This window comes from Staurois parvus, unplaced genomic scaffold, assembly GCF_062004578.1.
Source record: "Staurois parvus isolate SC_StPar_1 unplaced genomic scaffold, SC_StPar_1.0 ptg000051l, whole genome shotgun sequence".
NCBI classification, from domain to species: Eukaryota; Metazoa; Chordata; class Amphibia; order Anura; family Ranidae; genus Staurois; species Staurois parvus.
Window position 1 is genome coordinate 475,990 of NW_028317847.1, and position 16,667 is coordinate 492,656.

Sequence of the window (16,667 nt, forward strand, 5' to 3'; positions counted from 1 at the left end):
TGATTTTTATCTGTTGCATTTCAGTAACACTTATAGGTCTTGTCCCTCCCCCAGCCTGTGATTGGACAATGATAAGAGAAGCAGCAGGCTCATCTCTGTCTGTCACTCTGCTCCCTCCTTCTGTCAGCATTTTCTTTCTTTTTTAACATCTCTCTCTAATGAATACTAAGCTACTTTAATTTGTGTCTTTGATATCTGCCTGGAGTTTGGCTTTAACAATATATAAAATATAGCTCATCAAAAGGGATGTCAGTGATAGCACCTTTCATATGTGCTGTGTGAGACAAGTAAGCATGAACAGTGATTCGAGATGCCCACATGGAAGAAAAATATATTTGAAATATATTTTAAAAATACTCTTCCCAAATATATTGACATATATTTGAAATACTACAATTTTGGTCATATTCAATATATTTCAACATATATTTCAATATATATATATATATATATATACAGGTGAAACTCAAAAAATTTGAAGATTGTGCAAAAGTTAATTTATTTCAGTAATGCAACTTAAAAGGTGAAACTAATATATGAAATAGACTCATTACATGCAAAGCAAGATAGTTCAAGACGTGATTTGTCATAATTGTGATGATTATGGCGTACAGCTCATGAAAACCCCAAATCCACAATCTCAGAAAATTAGAATATTGTGAAAAGGTGCAATATTCTCGGCTCAAAGTGTCCCACTCTAATCAGCTAATTAAGCCATAACACCTGCAAAGGGTTCCTGAGCCATTAAATGGTCTCTCAGTCTGGTTCAGTAGGAATCACAATCATGGGAAAGACTGCTTACAGCTCATGAAAACACCAAATCCACAATTTCAGAAAATTAGAATATTACATGCAATCAATAGAACAAGGATTGTACATAGAACAATATCAGACCTCTGAAAAGTATAAGGAATTATGACAAATCACGCCTTGGACTATCTTGCTTTGCATGTAATGAGTCTATCTCATATATTAGTTTCACCTTTTAAGTTGCATTACTGAAATAAAGGAACTTTTGCACGATATTCTAATTTTTAGAGTTTCACCTGTGTATATATATATATACTGTATATATATATATATATATACTGTATGTGGAAATGTGTTTTTTATATACTGTTTTACAAAATATATGAAAAATATTATTAAAAATATATATATTTTTTAAAGTATATTCTTCAGATTTTTTTTAGCATATAAAAAAGTAATTTTAACATATATTTTTACATATAATTGTAAATGAATTCCAAAAATGTAGATTTGTATTTTTAAAGACATAGAGTATATTTGAAATGTATTTGTAAAAATATGTTTCATATATTTTGTAATAAAAATGCATTTCAACATACAGTGTATACATATATATATATATATATATATATATATATTGAATATGGCCAAAATTGTAGTATTTCAAATATATGTCAATATATTTGGGAAGAATATTTTTAAAATATATTTCAAATATATTTTTCTTCCATATGGGTGTGCATGTCAGAAAAATTAGTTTTGTTTTGGATCCATTCGTTAAGTAAATCATTTTGTTTCATCATATTCATTATGTTAGAATGATTCATTTTTGGAAATGATTTTGCATATTTCGATTCGTTTTGTACATGCTTTGTTCCAAATCGAGTCATATTTTCAGAAGTTATTTCAGAACATTGGTTATATTAGTTTTAACGTGTTAATGTGTTACTTCGGGAGATTACTTAATACTTATGCCCGCTGAGTCATCCCTGCTAGTCCAACCCAGAAAGAGAAATAGAATGAGCTGATTGGATGATGTTGACTGGGGTCACGTACATCAGAAAGTAACAAATGGAACGAAATTCATTTCAGATTCAGAGATTCTGATGGTTCCGCCTCCATCCAACCCAAACACAATAATTAGGAATCATCTTATTTCACTTTTATACCTTATTGTATTATGTTTCCATTTCATACGTAGTGTATTTTTTATAATAATGAAAACTGCTCATGCAAAAAGAATCAGCTCTCATCTGTATAAAACAAAAGAATCTGGATCAATTCGGATTATTACGTTATTTCAAACATTAACAAAAGGCACAAATTATTGCATCATTTCATCAGAATGAAACAAATGAATACAAATTAATTAGTTGTTTTCGTTATAATTTGTTTAGGATTCATTGAAATGTATTACTATTGTGATTCGGATACATCCAAATCTCTGAACAACAAAAACTTTGTCCAAATTTCGATTCTTAAAGGGTTACTAAACCCAGGACCCTGCATTCACTATATCTGGTCTCCCACAGTACACAGAACATGGAAATGCAATTATTTTAGTAAATATAAACTGCTAAATACCTTTCCTCAATAGAAGTTAGAGCAGTCATGTGGCTTCTATCTGTGCACAGCCCAGTACTAGCTTGTAGGAGGAGTTTTCTTTCTGCTCTAGGAGGATGCAAAACCCCTGACCTCTATCTGGACAGTGCTGATTAGCCCTGTGCTGATCACATGCACCCTCCCACAAAAAAAAAACCTCTGTAACAATACACAATAAACTGAGCATGTGCATGTCTACAGTTCAGTCTGGAGATAAGTGGTGGTTGCTTGAAAAAGGGGAGGAACAGAGAAGAAAGGATCAAACAGCCTTTTTACACAATGCAGGGGACTAACCCCTTAGGTTCCACAGTGAGTATAACAAGCATGGTTTACTGCATATACAGACTAATTTTACTGTTGTGGGTTTAGTAACACTTTCATGTAACCAATCACATGTGTCTAAGGTTTATTTCACACTGCTCTGTATAAAAACGGATATGCGTTTTTGCCATGTTGCGTTTAATTTAACGCAACGCATGCTGCCGATGTAATTTTTCTTCCATTTTTTTAAAGGCAAAAACATAAGAAAAAAGGATCAGTGTGAAAGCAACCTAACAGTCATCATACATGAGCTTAATCCTCAAGTTTGACAGGTCGGTAGGGACATTTAGAAAGAAAAACATGGGAAATGAAAAGAGAAAATCATGAAAGTAACAACACACATATATAAACGATTGGATTTTTCAGTGCCGAGGATGCCGAACTCCTTGTAAGTCCAACAGAAGTAAGAGATTCTATAAAGATAAATTCTACAAAGGCCAGTATAGAAGTAATCCTATTAACATCCAAGTAGACCATGTGAGCGGCTTCTCCTCTCCATCTCATTGTTAACTCAGCCTGTGTTTGGCTTTAGTGAAAACCTCAGTTAGCTCATTAGTCCTGAGAGAGACTCCTTCTCTCTCCACAAAGCTGATTGCTAAAAGTTCCCACGAGATCTATTCTGCCAAAGACCTGTCCTTACTGTCATACAAGTCTATCAGTCATGGTGTGACCTCAGAGGGAGGGCTGGAGGAGAGGTGAGCGGAGAACACTTTCAATTACTGCCCATAAAGAATAACACTATTCCCCGACTGCTCCGGGAGAGCAGCGCTAGAAAAATATTCGTATTAAGGAAGCTAACTGGCATTAGGGCAAGGCGGGGAAGACCAGAATGGGATTTTTGCTGACATAAGCAATGTTTCGGAACATCTAAGCATTGTAGAAGACACGTTTGTATCAATTATTCCGCATAGAAAGCAAAGAATTCATAGCGGGTAACCCGTTGTGACATAACGTGCCGCTTTGTCACCCAGATGTTTAGTTTTCACTATGAAATGCAAAAGGTGGTCATTATTAAAGAATAACTCCGGGAAACTAGGGAAATTATTTTTGGAGCTAGTAATGCTGTAAAGAAATCATTGCTGCTGTGCAGTCTGAATTTTTGCCATATTCACCTGTAATCTGAGTTTTTCCATATAGCAGAGGACTACTGATTGGTCCTGTGATGGACACCAGAAGGTACAGAGCATAATCTGCCTGCGACACAGCAGTGGACTACTGATTGGTCCTGTGATGGACACCAGAAGGTACAAAGCATAATCTGCCTGCGACACAGCAGTGGACTACTGATTGGTCCTGTGATGGACACCAGAAGGTACAGAGCATAATCTGCCTGCGACACAGCAGTGGACTACTGATTGGTCCTGTGATGGACACCAGAAGGTACAGAGCATAATCTGCCTGCGACACAGCAGTGGACTACTGATTGGTCCTGTGATGGACACCAGAAGGTACAGAGCATAATCTGCCGGCGACACAGCAGTGGACTACTGATTGGTCCTGTGATGGACACCAGAAGGTACAGAGCATAATCTGCCTGCGACACAGCAGATGACTACTGATTGGTCCTTGGACATCAGAAGGTACAGAGCATAATCTGCCTGCGACACAGCAGATGACTACTGATTGGTCCTGTGATGGACACCAGAAGGTACAGAGCATAATCTGCCTGCGACACAGCAGTGGACTACTGATTGGTCCTGTGATGGACACCAGAAGGTACAGAGCATAATCGGCCTGCGACACAGCAGATGACTACTGATTGGTCCAGTGATGGACACCAGAAGGTACAGAGCATAATCTGCCTGCGACACAGCAGAGGACTACTGATTGGTCCTGTGACGGACGTCAGAAGGTACAGAACATAATCTGCCTGCGACACAGCAGTGAACTACTGATTGGTCCTGTGATGGACACCAGAAGGTACAGAGCATAATCTGCCTGGGACACTGCAGATGACTACTGATAGGTCCTGAGATGGACACCAGAAGGTACAGAGCATAATCTGCCTGCGACACTGCAGGGGAATACTGATTGGTCCTGTGATGGACACCAGAAGGTACAGAGCATAATCTGCCTGCGACACAGCAGATGACTACTGATTGGTCCTGTGATGGACACCAGAAGGTACAGAGCATAATCTGCCTGCGACACAGCAGTGGACTGCTGATTGGTCCTGTGATGGACACCAGAAGGTACAGAGCATAATCTGCCTGCGACACAGCAGTGGACAGTTGATTGGTCCTGCGATGCACACCAGAAGGTACAGAGCATAATCTGCCTGTGACTTAAAGTGGTTGTAAACCTCAGGCATGAAATATGAACAAAGCATATCCCTATATAGCGGGGGTCGATCGTGGGGAGCCAACAGGTGGATCGAGGCCACGGCTCTACCTCCACTCAGCCTCCACCACTCTCATGTTAGCTGCAGAGTGGAAAGTGGGAGTCAGTATAGTGTTGGATGGAGGGCAGGAGCTGCCTCAGTGATTGTGAGGGGAATTTAAAGTTTTAACTTTGGCAAAATTCTAGTTGCAGCAAAACTGGTAACTTCACAAAAAAATTAATTTTGCCAAAATCACTCCACTGATCCCTCAAAGTTACCTTGTCCTTCATCAAAGGGATGACCTCGTCAAAACTACTTAAACTGACCTGTGCTTAAAGTTAAGAGTTGTGTTAAAGTACAATTTTAGTTTTTCAAAAAATAAAAGACATAGACAAAAAAACAAGTAATTCCCCCCCCCTTAAAGCTCCTAACTCCTATTCTGCCCCTCCTTTCCCTTTTTTTACTTACCTGATTTCTGGTGCTCACAAATAATTTTCTTTATCCCTGTGATGTTTATATTCTCAGCTTCAGGGCTCAGAAGCAAGATCCTACATCACTCCTACTAGCTCTACACTACACCCTGTTCCAAATTATTATGCAAATGATATTTTTCTCATTTACCTAAATAATTGATGTAAATAACAGTCAGCATAATTCTCATGTTATCAACTATTAAGAGTACAATTCACATTTTATTGAACAAACCTCCTAATGATAACAGGATTTTTTTAAACATAAAACACTTACAATGCCTATTCCAAATTATTACACACAGTAAGTTTCAAAACACTTTATAGGTTGTAAAGAACTGAAAATTGTCATTTGTTGTGTTTGCAGCATATTTACTGAAATCAAAAGCTATTTCAATCAAACTTTTAACAACATTTTAACTTTTTAAACATTTTAACAGGTCACGTTACATTGTAACATAGGACCCCTTATTTGATAGCAGCTTCACAAGTCTTGCATCCATTGAACTTGTGAGTTTTTGGACAGTTTCTGCTTGAATTTGTTTGCAAGATGTCAGAATAGCCTCCCAGAGCTGCTGTTTGGATGTAAACTGCCTCCCACCCTCATAGATCTTATGCTTGAGGATGCTCCAAAGGTTCTCAATAGGATTGATGTCAGGGGAGGATGGAGGCCACACCATGACTTTCTCTCCTTTTATCCCCATAGCAGCCATTGATGCAGAGGTATTCTTTGCAGCATGAGATGGTGCATTGTCATGCATGAAGATGATTGTATTACGGAAAGCATAGTTCTTCCTTCTATACCAGGGAAGAAAGTGGTCAGTCATAAACTCCACATACTATGCAGAGGTCATTTTTACACCTTCGGGGACCCTAAAGGGGCCGACAAGCTCTGTTCCCATGATTCCGGCCCAAAACATGACTCCACCACCGCCTTGCTGACATCGCAGCCTTGTTGGAACAGGGTGGCCGTCCACCAACCATCCACTACTCCATCCATCTGGACCATCCAGGGTTTCACGGCACTTATCAGTGAACAGGACTGTTTGAAAATGAGTCTTCATGTATTTTTCTGCCCAATGCAGCCATTTCTGCTTTTGAGCATTGGTTATTGGTGGCCGAATAGAAGGTTTATGCACAGTTGCAAGACTCTGGAGGACTCTACACCTTGATGTCCGTGGGACTCCAGAGGCACCAGCAGCTTCAAATATCTGTTTGCTGCTATGTAATGGTATTTAAGCAGCTGCCCTCTTGATCCGATGCATGGATCTGGCAGAAATCTTCCTCAATGGGCCTTTATCTGCACGAACCCGCCTGTGCTCTGAATCAGCCACAAATCTCTTAATAGTGCGATGATCACGCTTAAGTGTTCGTGAAATATCTAATGTTTTCATACCTCGTCCAAGGCATTGAACTATTTCACTCTTTTTGGCAGGAGAGAGATCCTTTTTCTTCCCCATATTGCTTGAAAATGGTGCTCTGCTTAATAATGTGGAACACCCTTCTTTAGTAGTTTTTCATTAAATTGGGCTCACCGGCCAATCTAATTATCACAGGTGTCCGAGATTGTTTTCAGTGATCAAAAGAGCCCTGACACACAATGCCATCCATGAGTTAAACTGAAAAACAAAATATTTTATCTTTGTGACACCTAAATAGAATTTGCATAATCATTTGGAACGCGGTGTAATGGCTCAGCAGCTGTACAGGTTGACAACGCTGCAGTGACTTCAATCCAAGGGAATCATCGTTTTCACCCTGTTGGAGGAAGTACCTCTCTCTAGCAGGATCTCAAGGTATTTATCATATTAAAAAAAGAGTTAAATGTCATAAAAATATGCAGTTTGATTAGGATTATATGGATGCTTAACATGCTGTCATTTTTCCATTCTTATACACACTGGGACTAATTTAGTAAAGGCAATTAGGCTGTTTACTTTGCAAGGGAATTTTTCCTTTAGCTTCGTGAACCTCTGCCGACCTCCATCTTCCAATCATATGAAACCAAAAGTACTGTTCTTCTTCTTCTTATTATTATTATTATTATTATTATTAATAATAATAATACTTTTCTTTTTAATTTCCATGACTGGATATTCTTTGCAAAGTGAATTTTCACCACATTCACTAAACTAAGGGAAAATTCCCTTGCAAAGTGAACAGCACATTTGTCTTTGAGAGAGCATAACTGCATCAATAAATCAGAACATGCAGTAACTGCTATAAATGTAAACATCTACAAGACTTTGGATACTGTTAATGCGTATTCCAAAGCCGGGTTGGGGTACATGGGGTTGAGTAGTTGACTTCAGGCAACGTTTTACATCTGACTCTTAAGCTGAGTAAGACTCAAAAAATAAACAATGCTAAGTAAGGGAGCCAATACACATACTTTACTAGTATCAGAAGGTCTGCTTATGTTGCTGCCACCTCCCACCCCCCCCCCCATCCCCAAAATAAAAAATATGCACACTGAAAGCTATAAAAAAAAATTGCAGTAAAAACAAAATTAATTTATTTTACACCTTGACTTCTGGTACTCCCTGGGCAAGGTTGATGTTACTGGACCTTCTCACGGGATCACAGGAAAGCTGAGATCCAAAATCCTACAACAATGTGCTTGTGCTCTGTACTGGAGTGTCTAGTCACAAGCAGGGGCGGATTGACCCATTGGAAACTCGGGCACTGCCCAAGGGCCCGGGGTCAGTAGGGGGCCCCATGAGATGCCCCTGGTACCTTTTTCATAGGCTTTTTTCAGTTTGGGCAAGGACACAGGGGCCCCATGATCCCCTATTGCCCGGGGGCCCCATGAGTTGTCAGTCCGCCCCTGGTCACAAGTTTTAAGATCCAGGGCTTTCCCAGAATCCCATGGTTCCTACAGTTATTAGAGTGTAAAGTAGTATATTTTTACATTTTGTTTACATTTTTATCAAAGGTGAGTTTTATTTTTTTCTGTTTTCCTGTCTTTTTTTTTTTTGAGGATGAGGGCTGCAAAATTAGCAAATTAATCTTCAGAAAACATATTGTTTTAAAAATGTATATATTTCCACAATATATTTATCTTTGAATGATTGTAAAAGAATATCATTTATGTGTAGTGGCCTATTTTTTTATGACCATGATGTATGTTTACATTATTTGCGCAGTCTTTGCATTTGACCAGCTTTCTACTAACCTATCTATGAGTTCCAATAGCATCAACTTGATACAGCCATCTTGTTCAATTATATTTTCATGCCATAAAACTCCAACGATATTGCATTGCAACTCTAGAAAAACAAAGGAAGACAAGTGAAATTGCGCTTCCCTTGTTTAGCGTGATATTATAAAGAACGAACGTCTGCTATGTATTGTCGTTTTAATAATTTTAAAACACAGAAACATAGAATTTGACAGCAAATAATAAACAGTCTGCCCATTTCATTTTATCAAACACAGCTATCTAATATTCCTCGTAAAACACAGGGGAAATCTAGAAGATGATTTAAAACCCACATAAAAATGCCAAATAGAAAAACAAAACCTTAAAAAAAGAAAGTTAAATAGTTCATTTCTTCATAGTAAATATGCAAACAACTTTTTTTTTCTTAAATGTATGCTACGTTAAAGTTTAACGCCTCCGACCTCCATAAATTTCAGTTTACAGCGACCCTATTAGGTTTTAAAAAAATCAAGATTTAAGGCCACCGAAATAGAAAAGCATTTATTCTCACCTCTTCACTGGCCCATGTCTTACCTTCCCTTCATTCCAGCACTGCAGCTTCTGTAACTCTTTTGCATTTGACACTTCTGGGAGTGTCAGATACTTCATCCTTTGACTCCTACATCACTATTCTACTTAGCAATGGCAAAAGGGTTGGAGAATGGAACCATAGCAAGAAGCATGGGACACAATTATCTAACACTCCCAAAAGTCAACAATTAACACTGCAGGACACTCCTGTGAGAATGGTTAATTATTTAACCTAGTTTAAACTAGGTTTCCCATCTATAAACAGCAGCCCTGAATGGTGTGTCCAGAAGATACTTGTTTACAGAAATACAAGATGAAAATCTAGAACAAGGAGCCTGTAGGTCATGATGCTTGAGACAAGACTTCATTTCAATAGAAGTAACCCATCATATGGGCATTTACAATACGTTGTAGGGATATGCACAAATCCATATTTGATAGTAAAAACACAGATACAGTTTAAAAGGGAATATATATTATAAAATAATATAAAAGGAACTTTAAGTATTACCAGAGCAACTGTCTTTGTATAATCTTCCAACAATCCCTTAAGAAGCAGAAATTACCCTAAGAGTAGAAGGTAGGATTATGAGCCAGTAATTTGCACTATGCTGTATGTTAATACAGGGATTAAAGGGTTTAGGGGAACTTCCACAAGCATATGGAAATCTGGACTGAGCAGGAGGCTCTTGAACTTAGAGACTGACCTGTGAGTTTTGAAGGAGCTGAGACTTGCTGTTGAGCAGGAGCATGGTTCAACCTGACAAATGGGGGTTTATTTACTAAAGCTGGAGAGTCCAAAATCAGACTCCCTTCTGCCTAGAAACCAATCAGCTTCTAACCTCAGCTTGTTCAATGAAGCTTTGGCAATGAAACCTGGAAGCTGATTGGTTTCTATGCAGAAGTGAGTCTGATTTTGGACTCTCCAGCTTTAGTAAATAAACCCCATGTTGTCTAAGTATTAATAAAATGGGCATGGATGTACCAGTATTCTTCTGAAGTCCTATCCTATAACAACTGTGGTTGAGCAGGAAAACCTCCTCTGGTATGCCAAGTAAAGAGGTGCTCTTTTCAGACTGTGCAAAAAGATGAAAGATCTATGTTCCATGCAGCCAGGATCTATGCATTAGCCCTAAAAATACAGTAGAGCGGCTCATAGAAGGAGTTGCAAGAGGGAAACCCCTCTTATTGCGATGTCAGCCCAAAGAACTGTCAGTCAATTGCCAACCTATTTTGTGTGTTAGAGTGCATCATCCTTCTGACTTGGCATTTCATAAGAGTCCAGGTAAAACATTCCCACTGGGCTTCTGCAATTTATCAAATACACATATCTCAAGATACACAATGTTCACGCAAAAGAGACAGGGAAGACTTGGAGTCCCTAACTACCTCAAATATTTCACACGTACAAATCATCCCATTGATCTCCTTATATACTTCACAACAAGTCCTATTATGGGTTAACCTGAAAATGTTTTGTTGCTTGCACGTTTCCCTCTGTACACTGCCTTGGTTTCCCTCTAAATCCAGGCAAACTTCCATGAGCCCTCTAATGCAACATATACTCTATATCTGGAACATTACAAAGTTCTTTAATATACTAAGCTCATCAGTCCAATGTTCTCCCTGGGACTGGAACCTCCTAATGCCACCATACTCGGCATCAAATTTCTTACAAGCCAACTCTCAGTTTTTGAACACGTCTGCTATCATACGCCTCTCTCTCCCAAACTGATATCCATTATTTATTCACAACTAAATAACTCTACTAACCAGGAAAACCACAGTTACATTTCTAAATAGGAGACAGGCATTTGGTGCACTAAAGACAGGGAAGATTGGCTACAAATTTTGTCTACAATGGCCTCCTACTCTATTATACCACAACTGGATCTGCATTCAAGACTATTGCACGATTTTACATAGTCCTGTCCTGATTAGTGCTTCTTCACTCATTTCTTTCTGGCACACATTGTTTCTGCTGTTGCGCCTTGGTCTACATATATGGTGCACTTGTCCAATGCTTGCTTGCTCTAGACCAAATTTTCCAAACCCCTGCTATCTCTGTTTAATCGCCCTTTTCCTAGAGATTGCTGGTAGGTCTACCAAACTAGTGACCTATAATCTATTAGCAGCAAAGCAGACTATAGCAAAAGCTTGGTAGAAACAAATTGCCTATTTTGCAAAAGATCCCCAATGTGTCAACGCCTTTTTCATTAATGAAAAACCCACAATTGTTCACCCCCCTAATTCACTTCTTTCTACTCCCTTTTGGTACCTCTTTACACCTTCGTTCCATGGAGGTTTTCTTACCTTTCTTCTAGCTTCCATCTTGAAGCAGACTCAACTGTGCAACTGGATTTAGTAGTTCATCCAAGTGAGAATCTTGCTAGTAACCTGAATCCTTGTAAGATAACTATGAACCATCTCTGTTTCACTAGTTAAATATTGTAAACACCTACAGGCTTTTGGCATACTCATATATGGAATTCTATGAATGGTGGCTACAGTTCCAAAAACCAATAATATCTTGCTAATATCCACATGTTTTTTCATGTTATGAATTGCACTTCACTTTGAAATATTTTAATAAAAATGTATTGAAAATAAGAAATTCCCACTAGGCTGTGTGAGTAGCTGATGGGACTCTCTACCTGTGAGAGGGGGACAAAGGGGGTTAACAGAACTGATCAGCAATTGGGGTGATGGGGGGGGGGTAATAGCAATGCAGGGGGGGATGCTAACAACATGGATCACCAATACAAGCTTTGGGGGATGGGGTTAACAACACTGATTAGCAAAGCAAGTTGTAGGGGATAGAGGGTTAACAGCACTGAGCAGTAATGAAAAGTTAGAGGATGAGGGAGTTAACAGCAATGACCAGCAATGCAGGGATTTTGAGTGAAGCGGTAAACAGCTCTGACCAGCTTTCCATGGTTCCCCATGATTGCTTGTGTATGGTGGCTTGACGTTATGGCCCACCCACAGTATATGTTTGCTCCAAGCAGGAACAGGTTAACAAGCTATGCTTGGATTCTTTAACTTGCAGTGCTGGGGAACATTTTCTTAGGTGCCCTGCCTGTGTGCACAAATGTGTATACCCCAAACCCTCAACAAATTATAGATGTCTAGCTATTCAACTGTCAACACCTTAGCTACTTTTTTTTCTATTAACCATTTCAATACCGGGCAATTTTACACCTTCCTTCCCAGGCCAGTTTTCACTTTTCAGCGCTCTCACACTTTGAATGACAATTGCGCGGTCATACAACATTGTACCCAAACTAAAATTTTATCATTTTTTTCACACAACTAGAGCTTTCTTTTGGTGGTATTTAATCACCGCTGGAGTTTTTATTTTTTGCTAAATTAACAAAAAAAGACCAAAAATTTTGAAAAAAACCCACATTTTTCTTTCTTTGTTTCTTTTATAAAGGTTTACAAATAAATAATTGTTCTTCATAAATTTAGGCCAAGATGTATTCTGCTACATACCTTTGGTGAAAATAACCCAAATTAGGATGTATTATTTAGTTTGTAGGAAAGTTATAGAGTTCACAAACTATGGTATAGATCTGAAAATTGATCAATCCTGAAGTACTGACAGCCAATCTAATTTCTTGAGGTCCAAGAAAGTCAGAATAGTACAGATATCCCCCAAATGACCACTTTTTGCAGAGTAGACAGTCCGACGTACTTCATAAGAGGAATGGTGAGTTTTTTGAAGTTGTATTTTTTTGTCATACTTTTTCGGAAAATTAAAAAATTAAAAAAATTATTTTCACAATTTTTTTTTTACATACTGTCACCAGTGCAGTACAGCGTCATCATATAACTGGCATAGCGGTGAACAGGGACACTGACTGGTGACAGTATGAAAAAACATATATATTTTTTTTTTTACATTTTTTTATTATGTTTCATTTTTTATTACATTTTTTTTTTTTAAGATTTTTTTTAAGATTTTACTATGACCAAAGTAGTACAATGTTACCATAGTAACATTGTACTACTTTGGGGAAGTGATCAGTATTTTTTATTTTTTTTTTACACAATTTGCTTATAGCAAAGAATTACTTTGCTATAAGCAAGCATTTACCTGAATGACATCGATTCATTCAGGTTTTTTTTTTTTTTTTTTTTTTTTGCTTAGCTGTGATTTGGCCACAGCTAATCACATGACATGTGCATGTGACCATTCACAGCTAGGCACTAGTATACAATGGATGGCATGAATGAAGCCATCCATTGTATACAACTGTCATGTGACCTGCTTTGATTGGTCACAGCAGGTCACACGGTACCGGCAACGGGGGCCGGTACTCAGATCTGTCATCGGCCGTGTCCGAGGTTGCAGTGGGGTTTGATGATGAATTCTGGGTTCATGGAATTCTAGCTGGACGTACCCCTGTGAATTAAACCGAGGCAGATTTACTCATACCTAGAGACAACCATGGCTGCCTCATAAATACAGGGGAGATAAAAAGTGTAGAGATGAAAGGAAAACAAGTGTGGTATTTGCAGGATCACTACTTAATAAGGTACAAAAGGTACAAAAAATGCTGAAAATGAAAATTAATGCAACCAGCACATCTAAGGATTGGTATGGTATGCTGTCATATATAAAATATAATTCGTTTTTGGATTGAGGTATGCTTTATGTTTCTGTGAAGGTAAGGGTTTTCTATTTTTTTTATCCCAAATAACCAACCTGGCTAACAATGTGCAGACATTCATAACTGAGTATGTGCAATTATGCAACTTCAGTTGTACATCATCTTACATCAATTGGATATAGTTAGAGGAGTGGTGGTTTAGGCATTTGATAGTGGAAATCCATAACCTGTAACAGATGATATATGAAGTAGTAAGCTTGCATGACTATACACAATCGTTTGTAGAGGTTAGGAAAACAGATGCAAACAGGCAATATAGTTGGACATACACCATTTCAGCAAATTCCCATTGAGCACAATGGGATAATCTCAAGTCATACAGAAATACCAGGAAAATCCTGATAATGAATATTATTTGCAAATTTCATTATAACTTGCTTGCCTGAAAATCCAACTTTTGTGAAAGTGCAGAACAACTCTTTAACTGACCGTGTTGCAATAACCCTTTTATGAGCCAAAATGTGTACATTAGATGTCGTTTACTTGAACCAAGAAAGAGGCAGACAAAAATTTATGAGATATATCCATTTGAACGAATAAAAGTTCACCCCAGGGGATAGTGACAATGTCATTTTCTGTTACATTTTGCCAGTTTTTAGTGTTACTTTATTTCCGCGACATGATAATAGAAAGACTTGCGGTTCCTATAACCTCCGGATCTACCTCCCAGAACAGATGCATAAAATGCCTAAAAATAAATATATATTGAATCTAAGATATTGGGCTATCCTTACATAGCCCTGGGAGTCCTGGGAGATGAATATGTCCAGATAGCTTATCTGGGGCTCATAAAACCTTTTTCAGAAGATTGAAATAAAGTCAGTTCTTGCAGAAGACAAATCAATTGTGACATTTCTGAATAGAGCATGGTGCATTTAATTAGCCCAAGACATACTGGCAATGTCAGAATTACCCAATATATCATGGGATGGCAGGGCCCATACAGAGCCAAGAATCAGCTGTCTTTTGAGATGTACAGCCAGGGATATTTGAGTTGCATGCCCAATTCTGCTGCTTTCCTCACTATTTTCCGTTAAATTTTGCCCATCCTGAGATTTATTTCCAGATATGCCGTTCAAAATATATCCTAATTTTTTGGACATGAAAATTTTGCCTCTCTCAGAAAAATCAAGCTTGCAAACGCTGCTTTGGTTATTATAAGTTTGTATGACAGAACAACAGAAGGTGGGAGAGGGAGGAAGAAGAAGGAGGAAGCCAATTCCAAGTGGAAGGTTTGAATCAACAGGAAGTATCACCAATGGATGTCTGATTCTGGTTCTAATGGGACAAAATGATCCAAATAATAAAAATACAGTATACACCGAAGGGCCCAAAAAAATTAATACATGCTTCAACTGTTATATATGCCCTTTTTTGAAACCCGAATTGCATTATGGCAGCAATGTGTAGTATTATGTTTCCCTTAAGATGACAGTAGTCACATCATTGTTGATGTCATCACATAACTGCCAGGAGAGAGAGTCAAAGAAAATGGTGGAGGTACACTTGACTTTCAAGCAATGCAAGACCATTTTGAAGTGGTATTGTCAATCTGAAAATGTGTGTGAAGTTGGTGATGTGAATTTAGAACAGAGATACCAACATGACTAAAAATCACACAAATTCATAAGTTTGAAACCGATGTCACTGTGTGTGATTAGAGATGAGCGAATTATTCAAAAATTCGGTTCGGCTGATTCGCCGAATTCGCCGAATAAATTCGCTTCGAGCCGAATATATTCGCTGCGAATTTAACTTATAAAAAGGGTGTTTCTAGGCTTCAGAGAGCCTTTATATTAGTGCAGAACACTGTACCTTTAATTTAAATGCCCTTGGAGTCTGCTGGGGAAGAGAAATAATACTGTCAGTCAGTATGACATGCAGATGAGTGCCGTCGATCTTAGAATCACCGCACACTTCACTCATTTGGGCAGTCACGGGGCCAAAACCAGAGTGTGGAGCCACAGTGTGGCGGTGGAGGCAGCAGCAATGGGAGGCCATACAGCACCCTATGACAAAATGGAACCCACCAGCAGTGTGAGGAGACCTGAAAGTGGCACATGGCAGAGTGTGGCGATGGAGACAGCAGCAATGGGAGGCCGTACAGGGACCCATGACACACTCTGGACCTGGCAGCAGCATGAGGAGGCGGTACAGGGGCCCATGACACACTCTGGACCTGGCAGCAGCATGAGGAGGCGGTACAGGGGCCAATGACAGATTACGGGCCTGGCAGCAGCATGAGGAGTCGGTACGGGGGCCCATGGCAGAGTGGCGGAGCGTAAGCAGCTAAAATTGAAGGCCATACAGAGGCCTATGTTAAAAAGTCCCCCCAGCAGCAGCGTGGGGAGACGACTATCAAGAGTCCAATGACAGAGTGGCGGAGCAGAAGCAGCTTCAATTGAAGGCCATACACAGGCCTAGGTTTAAAAGTCCCTCACAGTTAATTCCAATAACGAACTCTACTCCTCCGTGCAATCTACTTACGAGACCCTGGGCAGGTCTGGGTCCAATTTGTGGTAGAGACTGGTTTTGTTCAGCCATGCTTGAGCGAGTAATAACAGGTCTGTGCTGCCCTTTGGTGTCTGGCTTAATGCGCACAACACTGAACGTCCCAGCGTTTGTCAACGATTTGCCGTTAAGTGATGCAAACCCGCTGAACCACGTTCATGAGGAGCCGGTACAGGGGGCCATGAATCAGTATGGACCTGGCAGCAGCGTGAGCAGACGACAGAGGCACATGGCGCAGGGTGGCGGTGTAGGCAGCATTATTCTGAAACCATACACAGGCCTAG